Genomic DNA, 12,830 nt, shown 5'->3' on the forward strand with positions numbered 1-12,830 from the left:
ATTTATTTATTTATTTTTTTATCTATGTTATAGATTTGCCGGATATCTTTTAATCCTCCTTCTAAGTGTTTTATTTATGTAAACATATTTTTATTTTTTATAAGAGCTCTTATTTTTTTAAATTATTTTCTTTATTTATAAACTAGAGGCCTGATGCATGAAAATTCGTGCAAGAATAGGCCTTCCTTCCCCTGGCTGCCGACACCACTTTCGCTCTGGCCCAGAGCTGCCTTCTGCCTCTTGCCTTGTCACAACAATTTGCATATTCCCTCCTTATTGGCTGTGGGCCAATAAGGAGGGAATATGCATCTTTGTCGTGGAGTTATGGTCAATTTGCATATTCCGTCTTTATTAGATAGGATTCTGTTCAAATGTAAAGGGTAATACATTTAGTATCTCCAACTATATACATGTTGGTTTTTGAGGTTTCTACCTCCCTGCATGGTTGATTATTTGCTGTTTTTTATTATGTTTTGTTTTCTGTTTTTCATGTTAGAGGTTTTCTTTAGTTGTCTGGGAGCCTTGACTGTGTTCATGCTTAAGGTAGTAGTGCTATAAAGCTGATGGGAAGTTCTGAAAGGGTTGAGTGCATTCTGCATTATGCACGGTGGAATCCCCAATGTCAGTATTTTTTAGGTCTTTTCCCTTACCAGTGTTTCCCAAAGTGTGGTATGCGTACCCCCAGGGGTACGGGAAGAATTTGGTGGGGATACGCGTTGCACCAGAGTTTGGTGGGGATATGCATTGCACCATGCTTAGCTGCACCTAATTCTACATTCTCATGAGTACGAGGGGTACTCAGCATTATGAAAATTAAGAAGGGGTACGCATATGTCAAAAGTTTGGGAAACACTGCTTAGGCTGGCCAGAGTCTCTGGAGAAGACACTTTTATTCTCCTGCCTGGAAGGTGACTGCCAGTTTTCTGGAGGCAGAGTTAGGAAAGAGGGCTGATGGTTCCAATATCCAGTATTACATCATCTTTTATCCTCTTGAATTCAGCCTGGCACACATTCAGCAATTGTATTGGTGTCTTCTAGTGCAAGATTTTTTTTTTTTTTTTACACTGTAAACTGTAAATTTCCAGTATTCCATAAAGCAGTGCAGCCTATTTGTTTCATATTGAAAGCCATCTTGAAATCTGACTGCTTTTTTATACAAACACTCAAACAGTCTTCTTTGTAACCCTGTCTTCACTCAGACTTCCAGCTGCATAAGAACCCAATGCCACCACTTCCAGATTACTTGAGTGGGGATGTGGGGTGGGGGTTGCTCGGCTTCTTAGCTTTTTTCACTGTTGGTTTAAGATTCCTCTTTCTTGACTTCGTTAAATCATCTTCCATTCATCCACCAGTTTTCTCACTTCCAAAATATTTCTGTTATCTCCTTGACTGTTTGCTTTGTCTTTGTAGGTTTTAATGGCTTTAAAAATCTCTTCTCTGTTACCTTGATGGATTCAGAAGAGAACCAGGGTAAATGCATGTTTCCAATATGCTACCTTTATCCAGGTATTCCTACTCAGTTTTCAAGAAACTTTTCTAACCATGCTGCCACGTTACTGAAACTGCTCCAACAAGGGAATGAGTCTGGCCTTAGTAAGATTTTTCTTATCTGGGGCATTTGAAATTAACCATTTCTATGGCCCTTACAACCATTCCCCTCTCTAGGATTTGCAACTCTCTTCTTTTTCTCCTCCTCCTCCTCCTCCTCCTCCTCCTCCTCCTCCTCCTCCTCCTCCTCCTCCTCCTCCTCCTCTTCTTCCTCCTCTTCTTCCTCTTCTCCTTCTTTTTCTCCTTCCCCTCCTCCTCATCCTCCTCCTCCTCCTCCTCCTCCTCCTCCTCCTCCCTCTCCTTTTTCTCCTCCTTCTCTTCCTCCTTCCTCTTCTTCCTCTTCTCTTTAAATAATTCTTTATTGTTGAAAGTATTACATATCTCCACGCCCCCTTTCTTCCATTGACCCTCTCCAGCCCACTCTATCCCCTCCACCCCTGCCCCAGGCCTTCAGCACCCTCTTGTCTATATCCATGGGTTATGCATCTATGCCAGTGTTTTTCAACCTTTTTTGGGCAAAGGCACACTTGTTTCATGAAAAAAATCACGAGGCACACCACCATTAGAAAATGTTAAAAAATTTAACTCTGTGCCTATATTGACTATATATAAAGTAATTCTCTTGAATAGGAATCAAATAAACACAAAGAAAGTATTTTATAAATACTTTATTATGAAATATTAAGTAAACAAAATAATGAAAAATTATAAAATTCTTGTCTTGTCTGCACCTACGGCACACCAGGCAACATCTCGCGGCACATTAGTGTGCCGAGGAACAGCGGTTGAAAAACGCTGATCTATGCATACAAAGTCTTTGGTAGATTACCTGCCACCCACCCACCCACCCTCCTCTGCCTTCCCTCTGAGATTCTGTACTCTGTTCCATGTTTCCATGTCTCTGGATCCACTCCATTCATCAGTTAATATTGTTACTTAGATTCCACATATGAGTGCAATCATATGATATTTATCTTTCTCTGACTGACTTACTTCACTTAGCAAGATACTCTCCAGATCCCTCCATGCTGTCTCAGAGGGTAAGGCTACTCTCTTATTCTTGAATCCCTACTTCTCTTCCTTCCCAGTCCTTTCATATGGCTCTCTTTTTTGGTCCGCAGTTTTAGTGCTGTTGTGCCCCAACTTTCTTTCTTCTGTCTTTACTATTTTGACTTTTCTGCCTACCCAGGATCATTGCATTATTTCATTGTTTTAACTACCTCCTTGCTATGAGAGAATCATGAATCTCTATCACTGTTTAGAGTTTTCTCTTGAGTTCTAGTCCTTGGCATCCAACTTTCTTCTAGATGTTTTGACCTCAACTTCAACATGCTCATAACTAAGCTCATCTTTTCTATGAGTCGGTTTCTTCTAACTTTTTCTCTACTGCAATGAATAACCTCTCTTAGTAACTTAAAAATAGGAACTTTGTTGCAAGTCACATTAAAATAAATGATATTAAATTCACTGGACTCTGACAGCGCTATTCTGAGTTCTACTTTCTTCACATTGTGTATGTGTGCACACACACATGCTCCCTATTCCTATAGTCTTTAATTGATTATCCCAGTCTCTAATCCATCCTTCATAGTGCCATCAGAAAAATGACAGCATAGCATAGTTCTTTCTAAAAAAAAAAAATAGTTCATGGCTTTCCCCAGACTTTAACTGTCAGTTATTTGTTTACAATAGATAAAGGTAAACAGTTTAGACTATGAGGATCTTCATTATCTGGCTATTCCTTAGCAATGCAGTTCTTGGTGCTTTGGCTCATGTGGCTCTCATTCTTTTTTTATTTTTATTGATTTTTAGAGAGATTGAGGAAGGGAGGGTTAGAGAGATAGACATAGCAATGAGAGAGAAACAATGATTGGCTGCCTCCTGCACACACCTCAGCCTGCATGTGCCCTGACCGAGAATCAAATTGGCAACTTCTTGGTTCCTGGGTCGATGTTCAACTGCTGAGCCTCACTGAACAGGCTCTCTTTCTTTTTGGGAAGCCCATGTCCCAACCTATAAATCTATCTGAGTTAGATTTAATTCACTTCTCTCCTTCTCCAGTTTTCCATGTGTACCACTCACCCAGGGTAGAAGTAAATGTCTTATCCTTCTAAAACGTATAGTATAGAGATTGGAGTACAGGCTCTGAAATTATTCTTAGTCCTATATGCTGGCTCTAACAATTATGGCGTGTGAGATCTTAAAATCCTCTGTGCCTCAGTTTCCTCATCTGTAAAACAGGGTTAGAAATTGTACCTACCTACCACATGAGGCTATGAGCATTAAAACAATCATGTAAAAGCATTTAAAAACAATTCCAGGCACATAAGTACTTACTGAAAGTTACTTATTATATCTGTTCTAAATAAACCTTTATTATAATTCCTCTGGCACTTTTTGCACTCATTTGCTTGTGCATAATTCTCTCCCTGTGGTATTTTAAGCTTTTTGATGACAAGGACTGTGTATGATTCACCTCTGGGTTCCCAGAGAATAGCTTTCAGTCTGGCTTACCAAAATATTTCAATATATATTTATGGCTGAATGAATATGGGCATAAAAGTGGAAAGTATATGTGCCATTTTTACTCTATAGAAAAAATTCTGCTTCAGTGGGAAACTCTGCTTTGGTTACAGCATTCCCTTCTGGGTTATTCAATTCTGATTTTATGGAGATGCTAGGCCTTTAACTGCCTCTGAACTATTTTCTAATTCTGCAAATTGTAGATACTTGATAGCAATAAATAACAATTTTTGTTTTGGGTATGCAAATAAATTCAGCGTTGTAGAGATTCTATTGATTCCTTTCCCTCACTATAAAAGTAGCTAAATGTTGCTTCCATTTGTACATTCATTTCAACATTCTTGATCTAGAAATTATCTTTGGAGTCTTCTTTAAAATTCTTGTAACTTCTAATCAACTCCTTCATTACTGTTAAATTAAATGAAACCTTTAGCACATGTTCATTTGATATTTTTATAGCATCATGACTATATATATTTTAAAAAATTCTTTAACAGTGTCTAACACTTGTCTAATGGTGATCGTGGATTTTTAAAAATATTTCATGAGATGGTCTGAATAGGACACACTTTAGAGATGACCTGAAACCATCCTTTCTAGAAGATATCAAGATTATCATTCAAGATTATTAAAACACATTAGTCATTCAGGGCCAACTTTGAAGCCAAATAGGAGGCCTGACTTCAGGATCTCTGTGCTAAAATTTGCACAACTCTTCTAACAACTCATCTCCTCTTCCCATGAGGCAGAGAACAAAGACAGTTTTTTTTTTAAAGCACGTGGAGAATCATATGGGGCCCTTATGGGGCTCTGGGCATATGGAATCAGATATGTGAGAATAGTCTTGAGGATTATAAAAAGGAAGATTTGGCAGAATAATAAAGGGAGGAAAATTACACCTCGAACACCCTTTCAATCTTTATCAAATTATAACTATTACTAAGATCATTTAACCACAAAGGAGCCCACCTTAATTGGATGGCTAACTTCTGGAAAATGACAAAACATAAATGATGAAAAAATACTAAAGGAAACCAGGTCACGTTAGGATTGGCCAAACACAAAAGTGTAATTTGGACTAACTGAAGAAAATAACCAGCCTGCGTTAATCGCATATCTTACTTATGGCAAACTTTGACAAGAAATGAAAGATTATGAAGGTCCAGAGTTACAGAGTAAGATCTGTAACTTGCCTTGTTTTAATGAGAAAATTCAAGTCATTTGTAATCAACACATTAATTGTATGCAAATGTATGTGGTTAAATCTGCTCTGAAACAACAGTTTTCCTTAATTAAATTAAGCCTCTGCTCCTTACATTTTGATTACATTATTTGTTTGCTTCACAGAACAAATGTAAAACCTTTAGTTATCAGTATAATTAGAGAGATTTTGCCATAATACAGAAATGAAGATGAAGTACTCATCAAGGAAAAATGGGAAAAAGGATGCTGAATTTCTCATGAGATTTTCTCTGTTTTATAAAAGTTTCTATTTTCCTCCTGTTTAAAGATATAACTATTGATGCTTATTATTTCAATGAATGTTAGGTTTAAAAGATTTATCAGTGATCAGTAGGATTATATAGGTTGGCTAACAACTGTATAAGGTCAAGGGCCATAGCAATAAGAATGATTATTTGTTGAGAATTTACAAAGGATCAGTCTTGTACCAAGCACCTTATATGTACGTTCTCATAAGAACACTCTTTAAATTAAGTAAATTAAGTAAAACACCTTTTCCTTCCCTTGCTGGGAACCAATTCCAACATGTAATAATTACAAGAATTTCACCTTGTTGGGCAGCTCAACAAGGGTGAGCCACATATGTAGTTTACCTGTTAGAAATGGCTAAACTGGCACTTCCCCCAAACCTGAATAGGATTGTTAACATCCAGACAGCTCAGGGCATTTTATTGCCTCCTTTTGGCCAAACACCTGAACAGCTGTAGGCTATTCCCCAATCTGACAATATTCTTTGATAATCTACCCTTTGAAGTGTATATCTCCACCTTGCCTTAGGACAACTTGTAATAATAAAAGCAGGGTCCTGAGTGGAGGAAAGAGCCTTTAGCTCCTTTAGTTGAAGATCTTTTGACCCCCAATGCCTTTTAAAATTATCTTTCATCTCCAGAATTCTTAATCATCTATGCGCAGCCCCTTTCTCCAGAATTTTGAATCCTTTGTAAGGGTGGGAATAGAACACCCTTTCTCCAGAATGCTGAGTCCTTTGTAAGGCTGGGAATAGAACCCCAGCATTATGGTGCTCGAAAGAGGGACACCAATATTTCCTTACACTATTTTATGGCTGGCTTTTCAGTTTTCATTACTGACATTCTTAACACCTTGTCCTTTTCCTTCATGGCACTCATCATACTTTGTAAGGACAAACTGATTTGTTGCTTTTTTGCTTTGCATCTATATTCTGCTAGACTGTAAACTCTACTAGGGACACTGACCATACTTGGTCTACTGACCATAATATACCAGGAATCTAACACTTTATAGGCACTTAAAAATATTTGTGGGATAGACAAAAGAACAAAGTTTGTAAGCTAGTAAAAAGCAGATTCTTACTGTCAGACTCAGAATTCTGAAGACAAAACCCATGCTTTTGCCAAGAGTACTTGGCTTGCAACTCCTCCTCTTTGGAGAGCTCATTATCTCTCTATGCCCTTTTACCTCACAGTCTCTCTGATGGAGCCTTCTTGTCTTCCCTGCAAGCTGAGCTGCTTTGTACGTTACCGTTTCTAGGAAAAAGTTGTGAAGCTCTCATTCTTTAAAACATTGTGTCAGTGGACACTGTTTCCAGCCTGCTGTCGGTTAGCATAATTGGAACCTGCCCTCCTCTTGGGAGGGCTGGGTTGTGCAAGGTGACTTCATGATGGGCAATGCTAACATGAAAGCACTCAAAAGATGTCAAATAGTTAGGCAAGTTGGGGAAGGATTTTAGTTAAGAGATAAAAGAGATTAAAAAAGGATGCTGACACGTTAGAATTCAGTTTTTGGTTTTTCTACTTTCACATTAAGTTAAAACATTGCAGCAGGTTTAATAAAAGGAAGCACTGGATTTTGTGCCAAAACAACCAGAAAATCTCCACTTATGGTGACAATGAGAAAAAGTTGGGGAACCGTTATTTCATTGACAAAAAAACAAAACAAAAACAAACAAAAAAAAGATTATTTTTCAAAATCATGCCCTCTCTCTTTTCTCTAGAAATTCCTTATGAAAAAAGGGAATCACAGCATTTATTTACTCTTCTATTCACTCAATATTTGCTAGCCACCATTTATGGTATGAGAGTCATAATGTTGAAGAAATATAGGCCCAGGTTACATTCGTGCTAGTAGAAAGAAAATACAAATAGACAAATAACTACAATAGAAAATGCTTAAATTGAGTTATTAAATGAGAGATTAGAAGAAAGATACCTATTTTAAAAATATCTCATGTGCTGGCAATGATGTGGAGCAAAGGGAATCCTTGTGCACTATTGGTGGATTGCAGATTGGTGCAGGCACTATGGAAAGCAGTGTGGAGTTCCATTAAAAATGGAACTGCCTTATGACCCAACAATTCAACTTCTGGGAATATATCCAAAGAAACTTGAAACACTAATTTGAAAGAATATATGAACTGCTATTATAATAATGTTGTGGTCACAAGGAAACCCCTCTAATGTTTGAAATAATTATTGTGTGAAACGTTTGCTGTGTGGAAACCACAATACTCTGTAACTTCCAAATTGATGAACACCCCACAATCTTGATGTAAAAGCCCTGAGCCCTTAAAGTGTAAATGCTCTGCTCCTAGCATAAGGCATATCATCTGGACACAAGTTGTTGAATACTGGCTGTATAAGCATGGGGCCCTTCTTCAGTCCACGTCTCCTGCTTGATAAGAGGACAACTCCACGTCACTCCATAAGATGAGCCCCTGACTGCTCTGCTGTGTGAGCCTGAACCAACTGCAGCCACCTACCTGTCTCTGTTTTTGTCGTCCATCTTGGGTGGCCTTTGCTGGAGCCTAGGACCCACTAGGAATAGGTAAATAAACCCTGTGTGATCTCATACTATTTCTGTCTTGTGTGCTCTAGTGTTCTGGTTCGGCTCAGCTGTCTAGATACTGAAGCACCAGGGGATAGGCCGTTATTGCTGACTCCTGGTCACCTGCGTTTGTCCCACTAAGTCTAGACAGATAATCACTTACTTGGGGCAAATTTGGGACAAATGCTGTGTTTACTGAAGTGTTATTTATAATAGCTAGATCTGGATGCAGCCAAAGTGCTCATCAGTAGATGAGAGGATAAAAGAGATGTGCTATATTTACACAATGGAATACTACTAAGTAGTAAAAAAGGAGGTCTTACTTTTTGCAGCAGGATGGATGGACCTGGAGAGTTTATGCTAAGTGAAATAAACCAGTCAGAGGAAGACAAATACCATATGATTTCACTGATATGTGGAATCTAATGAACAAAATAAGCATAGATACAGAGAAGAGAGTGACATCTGTTAGAAGGAAGGGGGATTGGAGGGCTGGGTGAAAAAAAGTGAAGCGATTAAGCAAAAAACAAACAAAACAACAACTCACAGCCACAGACAACTGTATGGTGATTGCCAGAGGGAAAAGGGGTGGGGGAAGGTAGAAGAAGGTTAATGGGGGATAAATGGTGATGGAAGAATTAGCTTGGGGTGGTGAACACAAAATACATATATGGATAATGTATTATAAAAATGTATACCTGAAACCTATAACATTTTATTAACCAACATCACCCCAATAAATTTAATAAATAAAATTTAAAAAGCCAGAAATTCAAAGGCGAAATGTGGTGGGAAATTCAACAAGGCAAGTAAGTTTGTAAAAGTTACTTTTTTATAAGCAACAAATCATTTCTATACCCAATTATTCTAAGCAAAAAATATTTCTAAATCTCATATGAGAGGTATCATTTGAGTTAAGAATCAAACAGATCTGATTGTATCAATGAAATTGTTGATATGAGGAGAATATTTGAGATAGGGAGAATAGAAGGAATAAAAAAATAACAGTTGGTAAAATCAGGAAAAAGGCAAAAAGTCCAAACTGGTTGTCATGTTGGCATTAGTTAGGAAGTTTTAGGAATGAATATTAGAAAGGAACATTGGGAGACTGGTGTTGAAGGGCCTTGAATGCTCTTCTAAGGAATTTATATTTTGTTTAAGAAACAGGAATAATTGACTAAGTCATTGGCTGTTGATGATACACTCAACCTCTAGCCTCTCTTTCCTCCTGAAGGTCAAGGGGTGGAGTTGAATGTTTCATGCCAGCTGTTGTCTCTGGCAACCAGCCATCCTCATGAAGCTATTTAGGGCCCCCTTCCCCACCACCAGTCATCACATTAGCATACAAAGACACTTGTTATCCCTCTGGAACCTGTAAGGGTTTTAGGAGACAAACACCAAATATGTATTTCTCATTATGCTACAGGTATATACTGTATGATTCTAATTCTGGAATTTTGAAGAAGGCAAAACTATATGGAGAGAATACAAAGATAAGTGGTTGTCAAGAGTTGGAGGAGGAGGAAAGAGAGGGATGAGTTGGTGGAGCATAGGAGATTTTTAGGGCACTAAAATGATTTTGTATGATACTGTGATGGTGGACATATTCTTATACTAGTGTATTTGTCAATACCTATAGAATGTACATCACAAAGAGTGAACTCTAATGTAAACCATGGTCTTTAGTTATTAATGTATTAATATTAACACATCAATTGTAATAAATCTACCATAGTAAAGCAAAATGCTAACAGAACAACTGTTGGTCATATCCCCTGACTATCTGCTGACCATGAGTGAACTGAAATGATCCACTGTTCTCATCTTATAACCTTGCTTGCTGACCACTGAATCTGAAGACCCTGGAAAGCCCAATTACCCTCACCAAACAAAAAATGAATGATAAGTTTGTGGTCTTATTTCCCTAGCAACTCATCCCTTTGACTCTCGCTTTGAAAGCACTTGCCTTATTCTTCCCATCTTAGAGCATGTCCTTGGCTCATGCTGAAGACTATGTTCTCTGATTTGCATATCTGATCAGAATAAAATTACCTTTAATTCCTCAAAAGAGTCCTATGGAACTTTCATTTACACTCTACATTTCTATTTTTTTTTTCTGTTTTAAATGACCACTTTCTAAGCTGTAATCTGCATTTATGGTTTCCTATAGGTTTTCATAGATTTAACGAACAATTTAATTCTAGATGATACAAACTCATAATCTTAACTGTACAAATGGTCAGGAACCCTTTCATTTAATTAATATGGGGTCAAATTTCCAGATCCCTCTGAAATTTCCAGGAGAACTATATGTTATCGCAGCTTCCATATACCGAGTGCTTCCGTTTCCTGTGACACTTAAACTAATTGCCTAAAGTGAGGGATTTCCCTTTCATGTTTTTCATTTCTTCTTCAGCCCTTTCCATTTGGACTCTGTTCTCACCATGTGACTAAGACTGGTCTCTCTTTGATAGCAGTAATCTCCATACTGCCCACACCAGTGGTGACTGCTGAGAGTTGTCAGCTCACTAGACCTCTCAACAGCACTTGGTATCCGTCCCACTCTCTTCTCTTCTAAAGACACTTTTCCCCCTTTAATTCATGGACACTACTTTGCTAGTTTTCATCTTAACTCACTTTTAACTGCTTTTCGGTCCTATCTACTTACTCCACTGTTAAGCCTTAAATATTGACATGCTGCAGGAACTGGGCCAGGGTTCTGATGTTAACTATCCATGCCTTCTCTTTAGGTAATCTCATAAAGGACTTTGGTTTGAAACATCTATGTAGCAAGGATGCCAAGATTTATATGTCAATTCCAGATTTATATATTCAACTGTTCACCTAACATCTCCACTTGAGTGTCTGATAGGTGATCTCAAATTGTAAGAATCCTTCTCCCCCAGTTTTCCTGCATCTTGGTAGCATCACTGTCTACGAAGTTGTTCATGCTGCCATCTGGGTGGCTTCCATGTTCCTCTATTTAGCCCATCCCCAATGTTGATTTCTCTTCTAAAGCTGTCTTGAATCCAGTCACTTCACTTCCTCGGCATGACTATCACCTTAGATCAACTACCATCATCTTCTGCCTAAGTTACTTTATTATGTCACTTTAATTGCTTAAAACCTTCTGTATTAATTTATTATGTCCATCATTTGAAAGTACCACAGACTGGGTGACTTAACCAGCAGAAATTAGTCTTAAAATTCTGGAGATTAGAAGCCTGAGTTCAAGTTGTCAGCAGGCCTCTAACTATGGCTTATAGGTGGCTGTCTTCTTTCTGTGTCTTCATATGGTCTTTCCTCTTTGGGCCTGTGTCCTAATTTCCTCTTCCCCTAAGGACATTAATCTTATTGGATTGGGGTCAACATTAATGACTTAATTTTATCTCTTTAAAGACCATTGTCCAAATATAGACACATTTCATTTATTTACCTATTATTTTTTAAAATATATTTTATTGATTTTTTTTTACAGAGAGGAAGAGAGAGGGATAGAGAGTTGGAAACATCAATGAGATAGAATCATTGATCAGCTGCCTCTTGCACATCCCCTACTGGGGATGTGCTCACAACCAAGGTGCATGCCCTTGACCGGAATTGAACCTGGGACCTTTCAGTCTGCAGGCCGATGCTCTATCCACTGAGCAAAACCGGTTTCGGCTATTTACCTATTGTTTTATTATGGCAAGAGTACAACATGAGCTCTATTCTCTTAACAAATTTTAAGTGTACAATAATACAATATTATTGAATACTAGAGGCACAGTGCATGAAAACTCATGCAATGGACAGGGTGGTCCCTCAGCCCGGCCTTCCCCTTCTCATAGTCTGGGTGCCCTCGGGGCAGGAGGCAAGTGGGTGATCAGGGGAAGGCAACCCTCCATCACACCGCTGCTGCTACCACTGCCAGCAGCACAAGCCTAGGCCCTTTGGGTGGCCCTGGGTGGCTGGGCAGCTGACATCTGAGGCTTGCCTATGCCTCGGGTCGGCCCTGGGTGGCTGGGGGCTGAGGGGACTGGGGGAATCCAGAGGCAGGCTCATGGAGCAGCTGGGCCCGCCTGGTGGCAGACATGTTGCGGAATCTCCTAGACACTACAGCAAAGTGAGCCTAGAGCAAATTACTGTTGCGGGTGGGGGATAGAGGGAAAGCAAAGGTGAGAGATATAAGTAAAGTCACAGTGTTGAGGAAAAATTAAAAGAAAGATATCCTGCAACTTTGCTCCATCAATGGAGCAAAGAAAAAAGAAGACCTCTGTTATTCTGTGAGCACCAAACCACACTGGGTTGGGGTCTCAGACAATTCGCTCATATGGTTGCTAAGACAAACAGGATTGGAGAGGGCTCCCTGAGGGCTCCCAGATTGGAGAGGGTGCAGGTCAGACTGAGGGACCCACCCCCATGCATGAATCTTTGTGCACCAGGCCCCTAGTTAATAAATCTCCGTTTCCCCCTTTTTCCACACCCCAGCAATATTCTGGTCTTTGATTTTATAAATTTGATTGTTTCTGATACCTCAAATAAGTGGAATAATGCAGTGCTTGTTTTTCTGTGTCTGGCTTATTTTACTTAGCATAATGTCCTCAAAGTTTATCAATGTTGTCACACATTGTACAATTTCCATTTTTAAGGCTGAATAGTATTTCATTCTATATTTAAACCACATTTTCTTTATTTATTCATCTGCTGATCAAAGTTTAGGTTGTTTCCACATC

This window comes from Pipistrellus hanaki, assembly GCF_964339955.1.
Source record: "Pipistrellus hanaki genome assembly, chromosome: 3".
Classification (NCBI taxonomy): domain Eukaryota; kingdom Metazoa; phylum Chordata; class Mammalia; order Chiroptera; family Vespertilionidae; genus Pipistrellus; species Pipistrellus hanaki.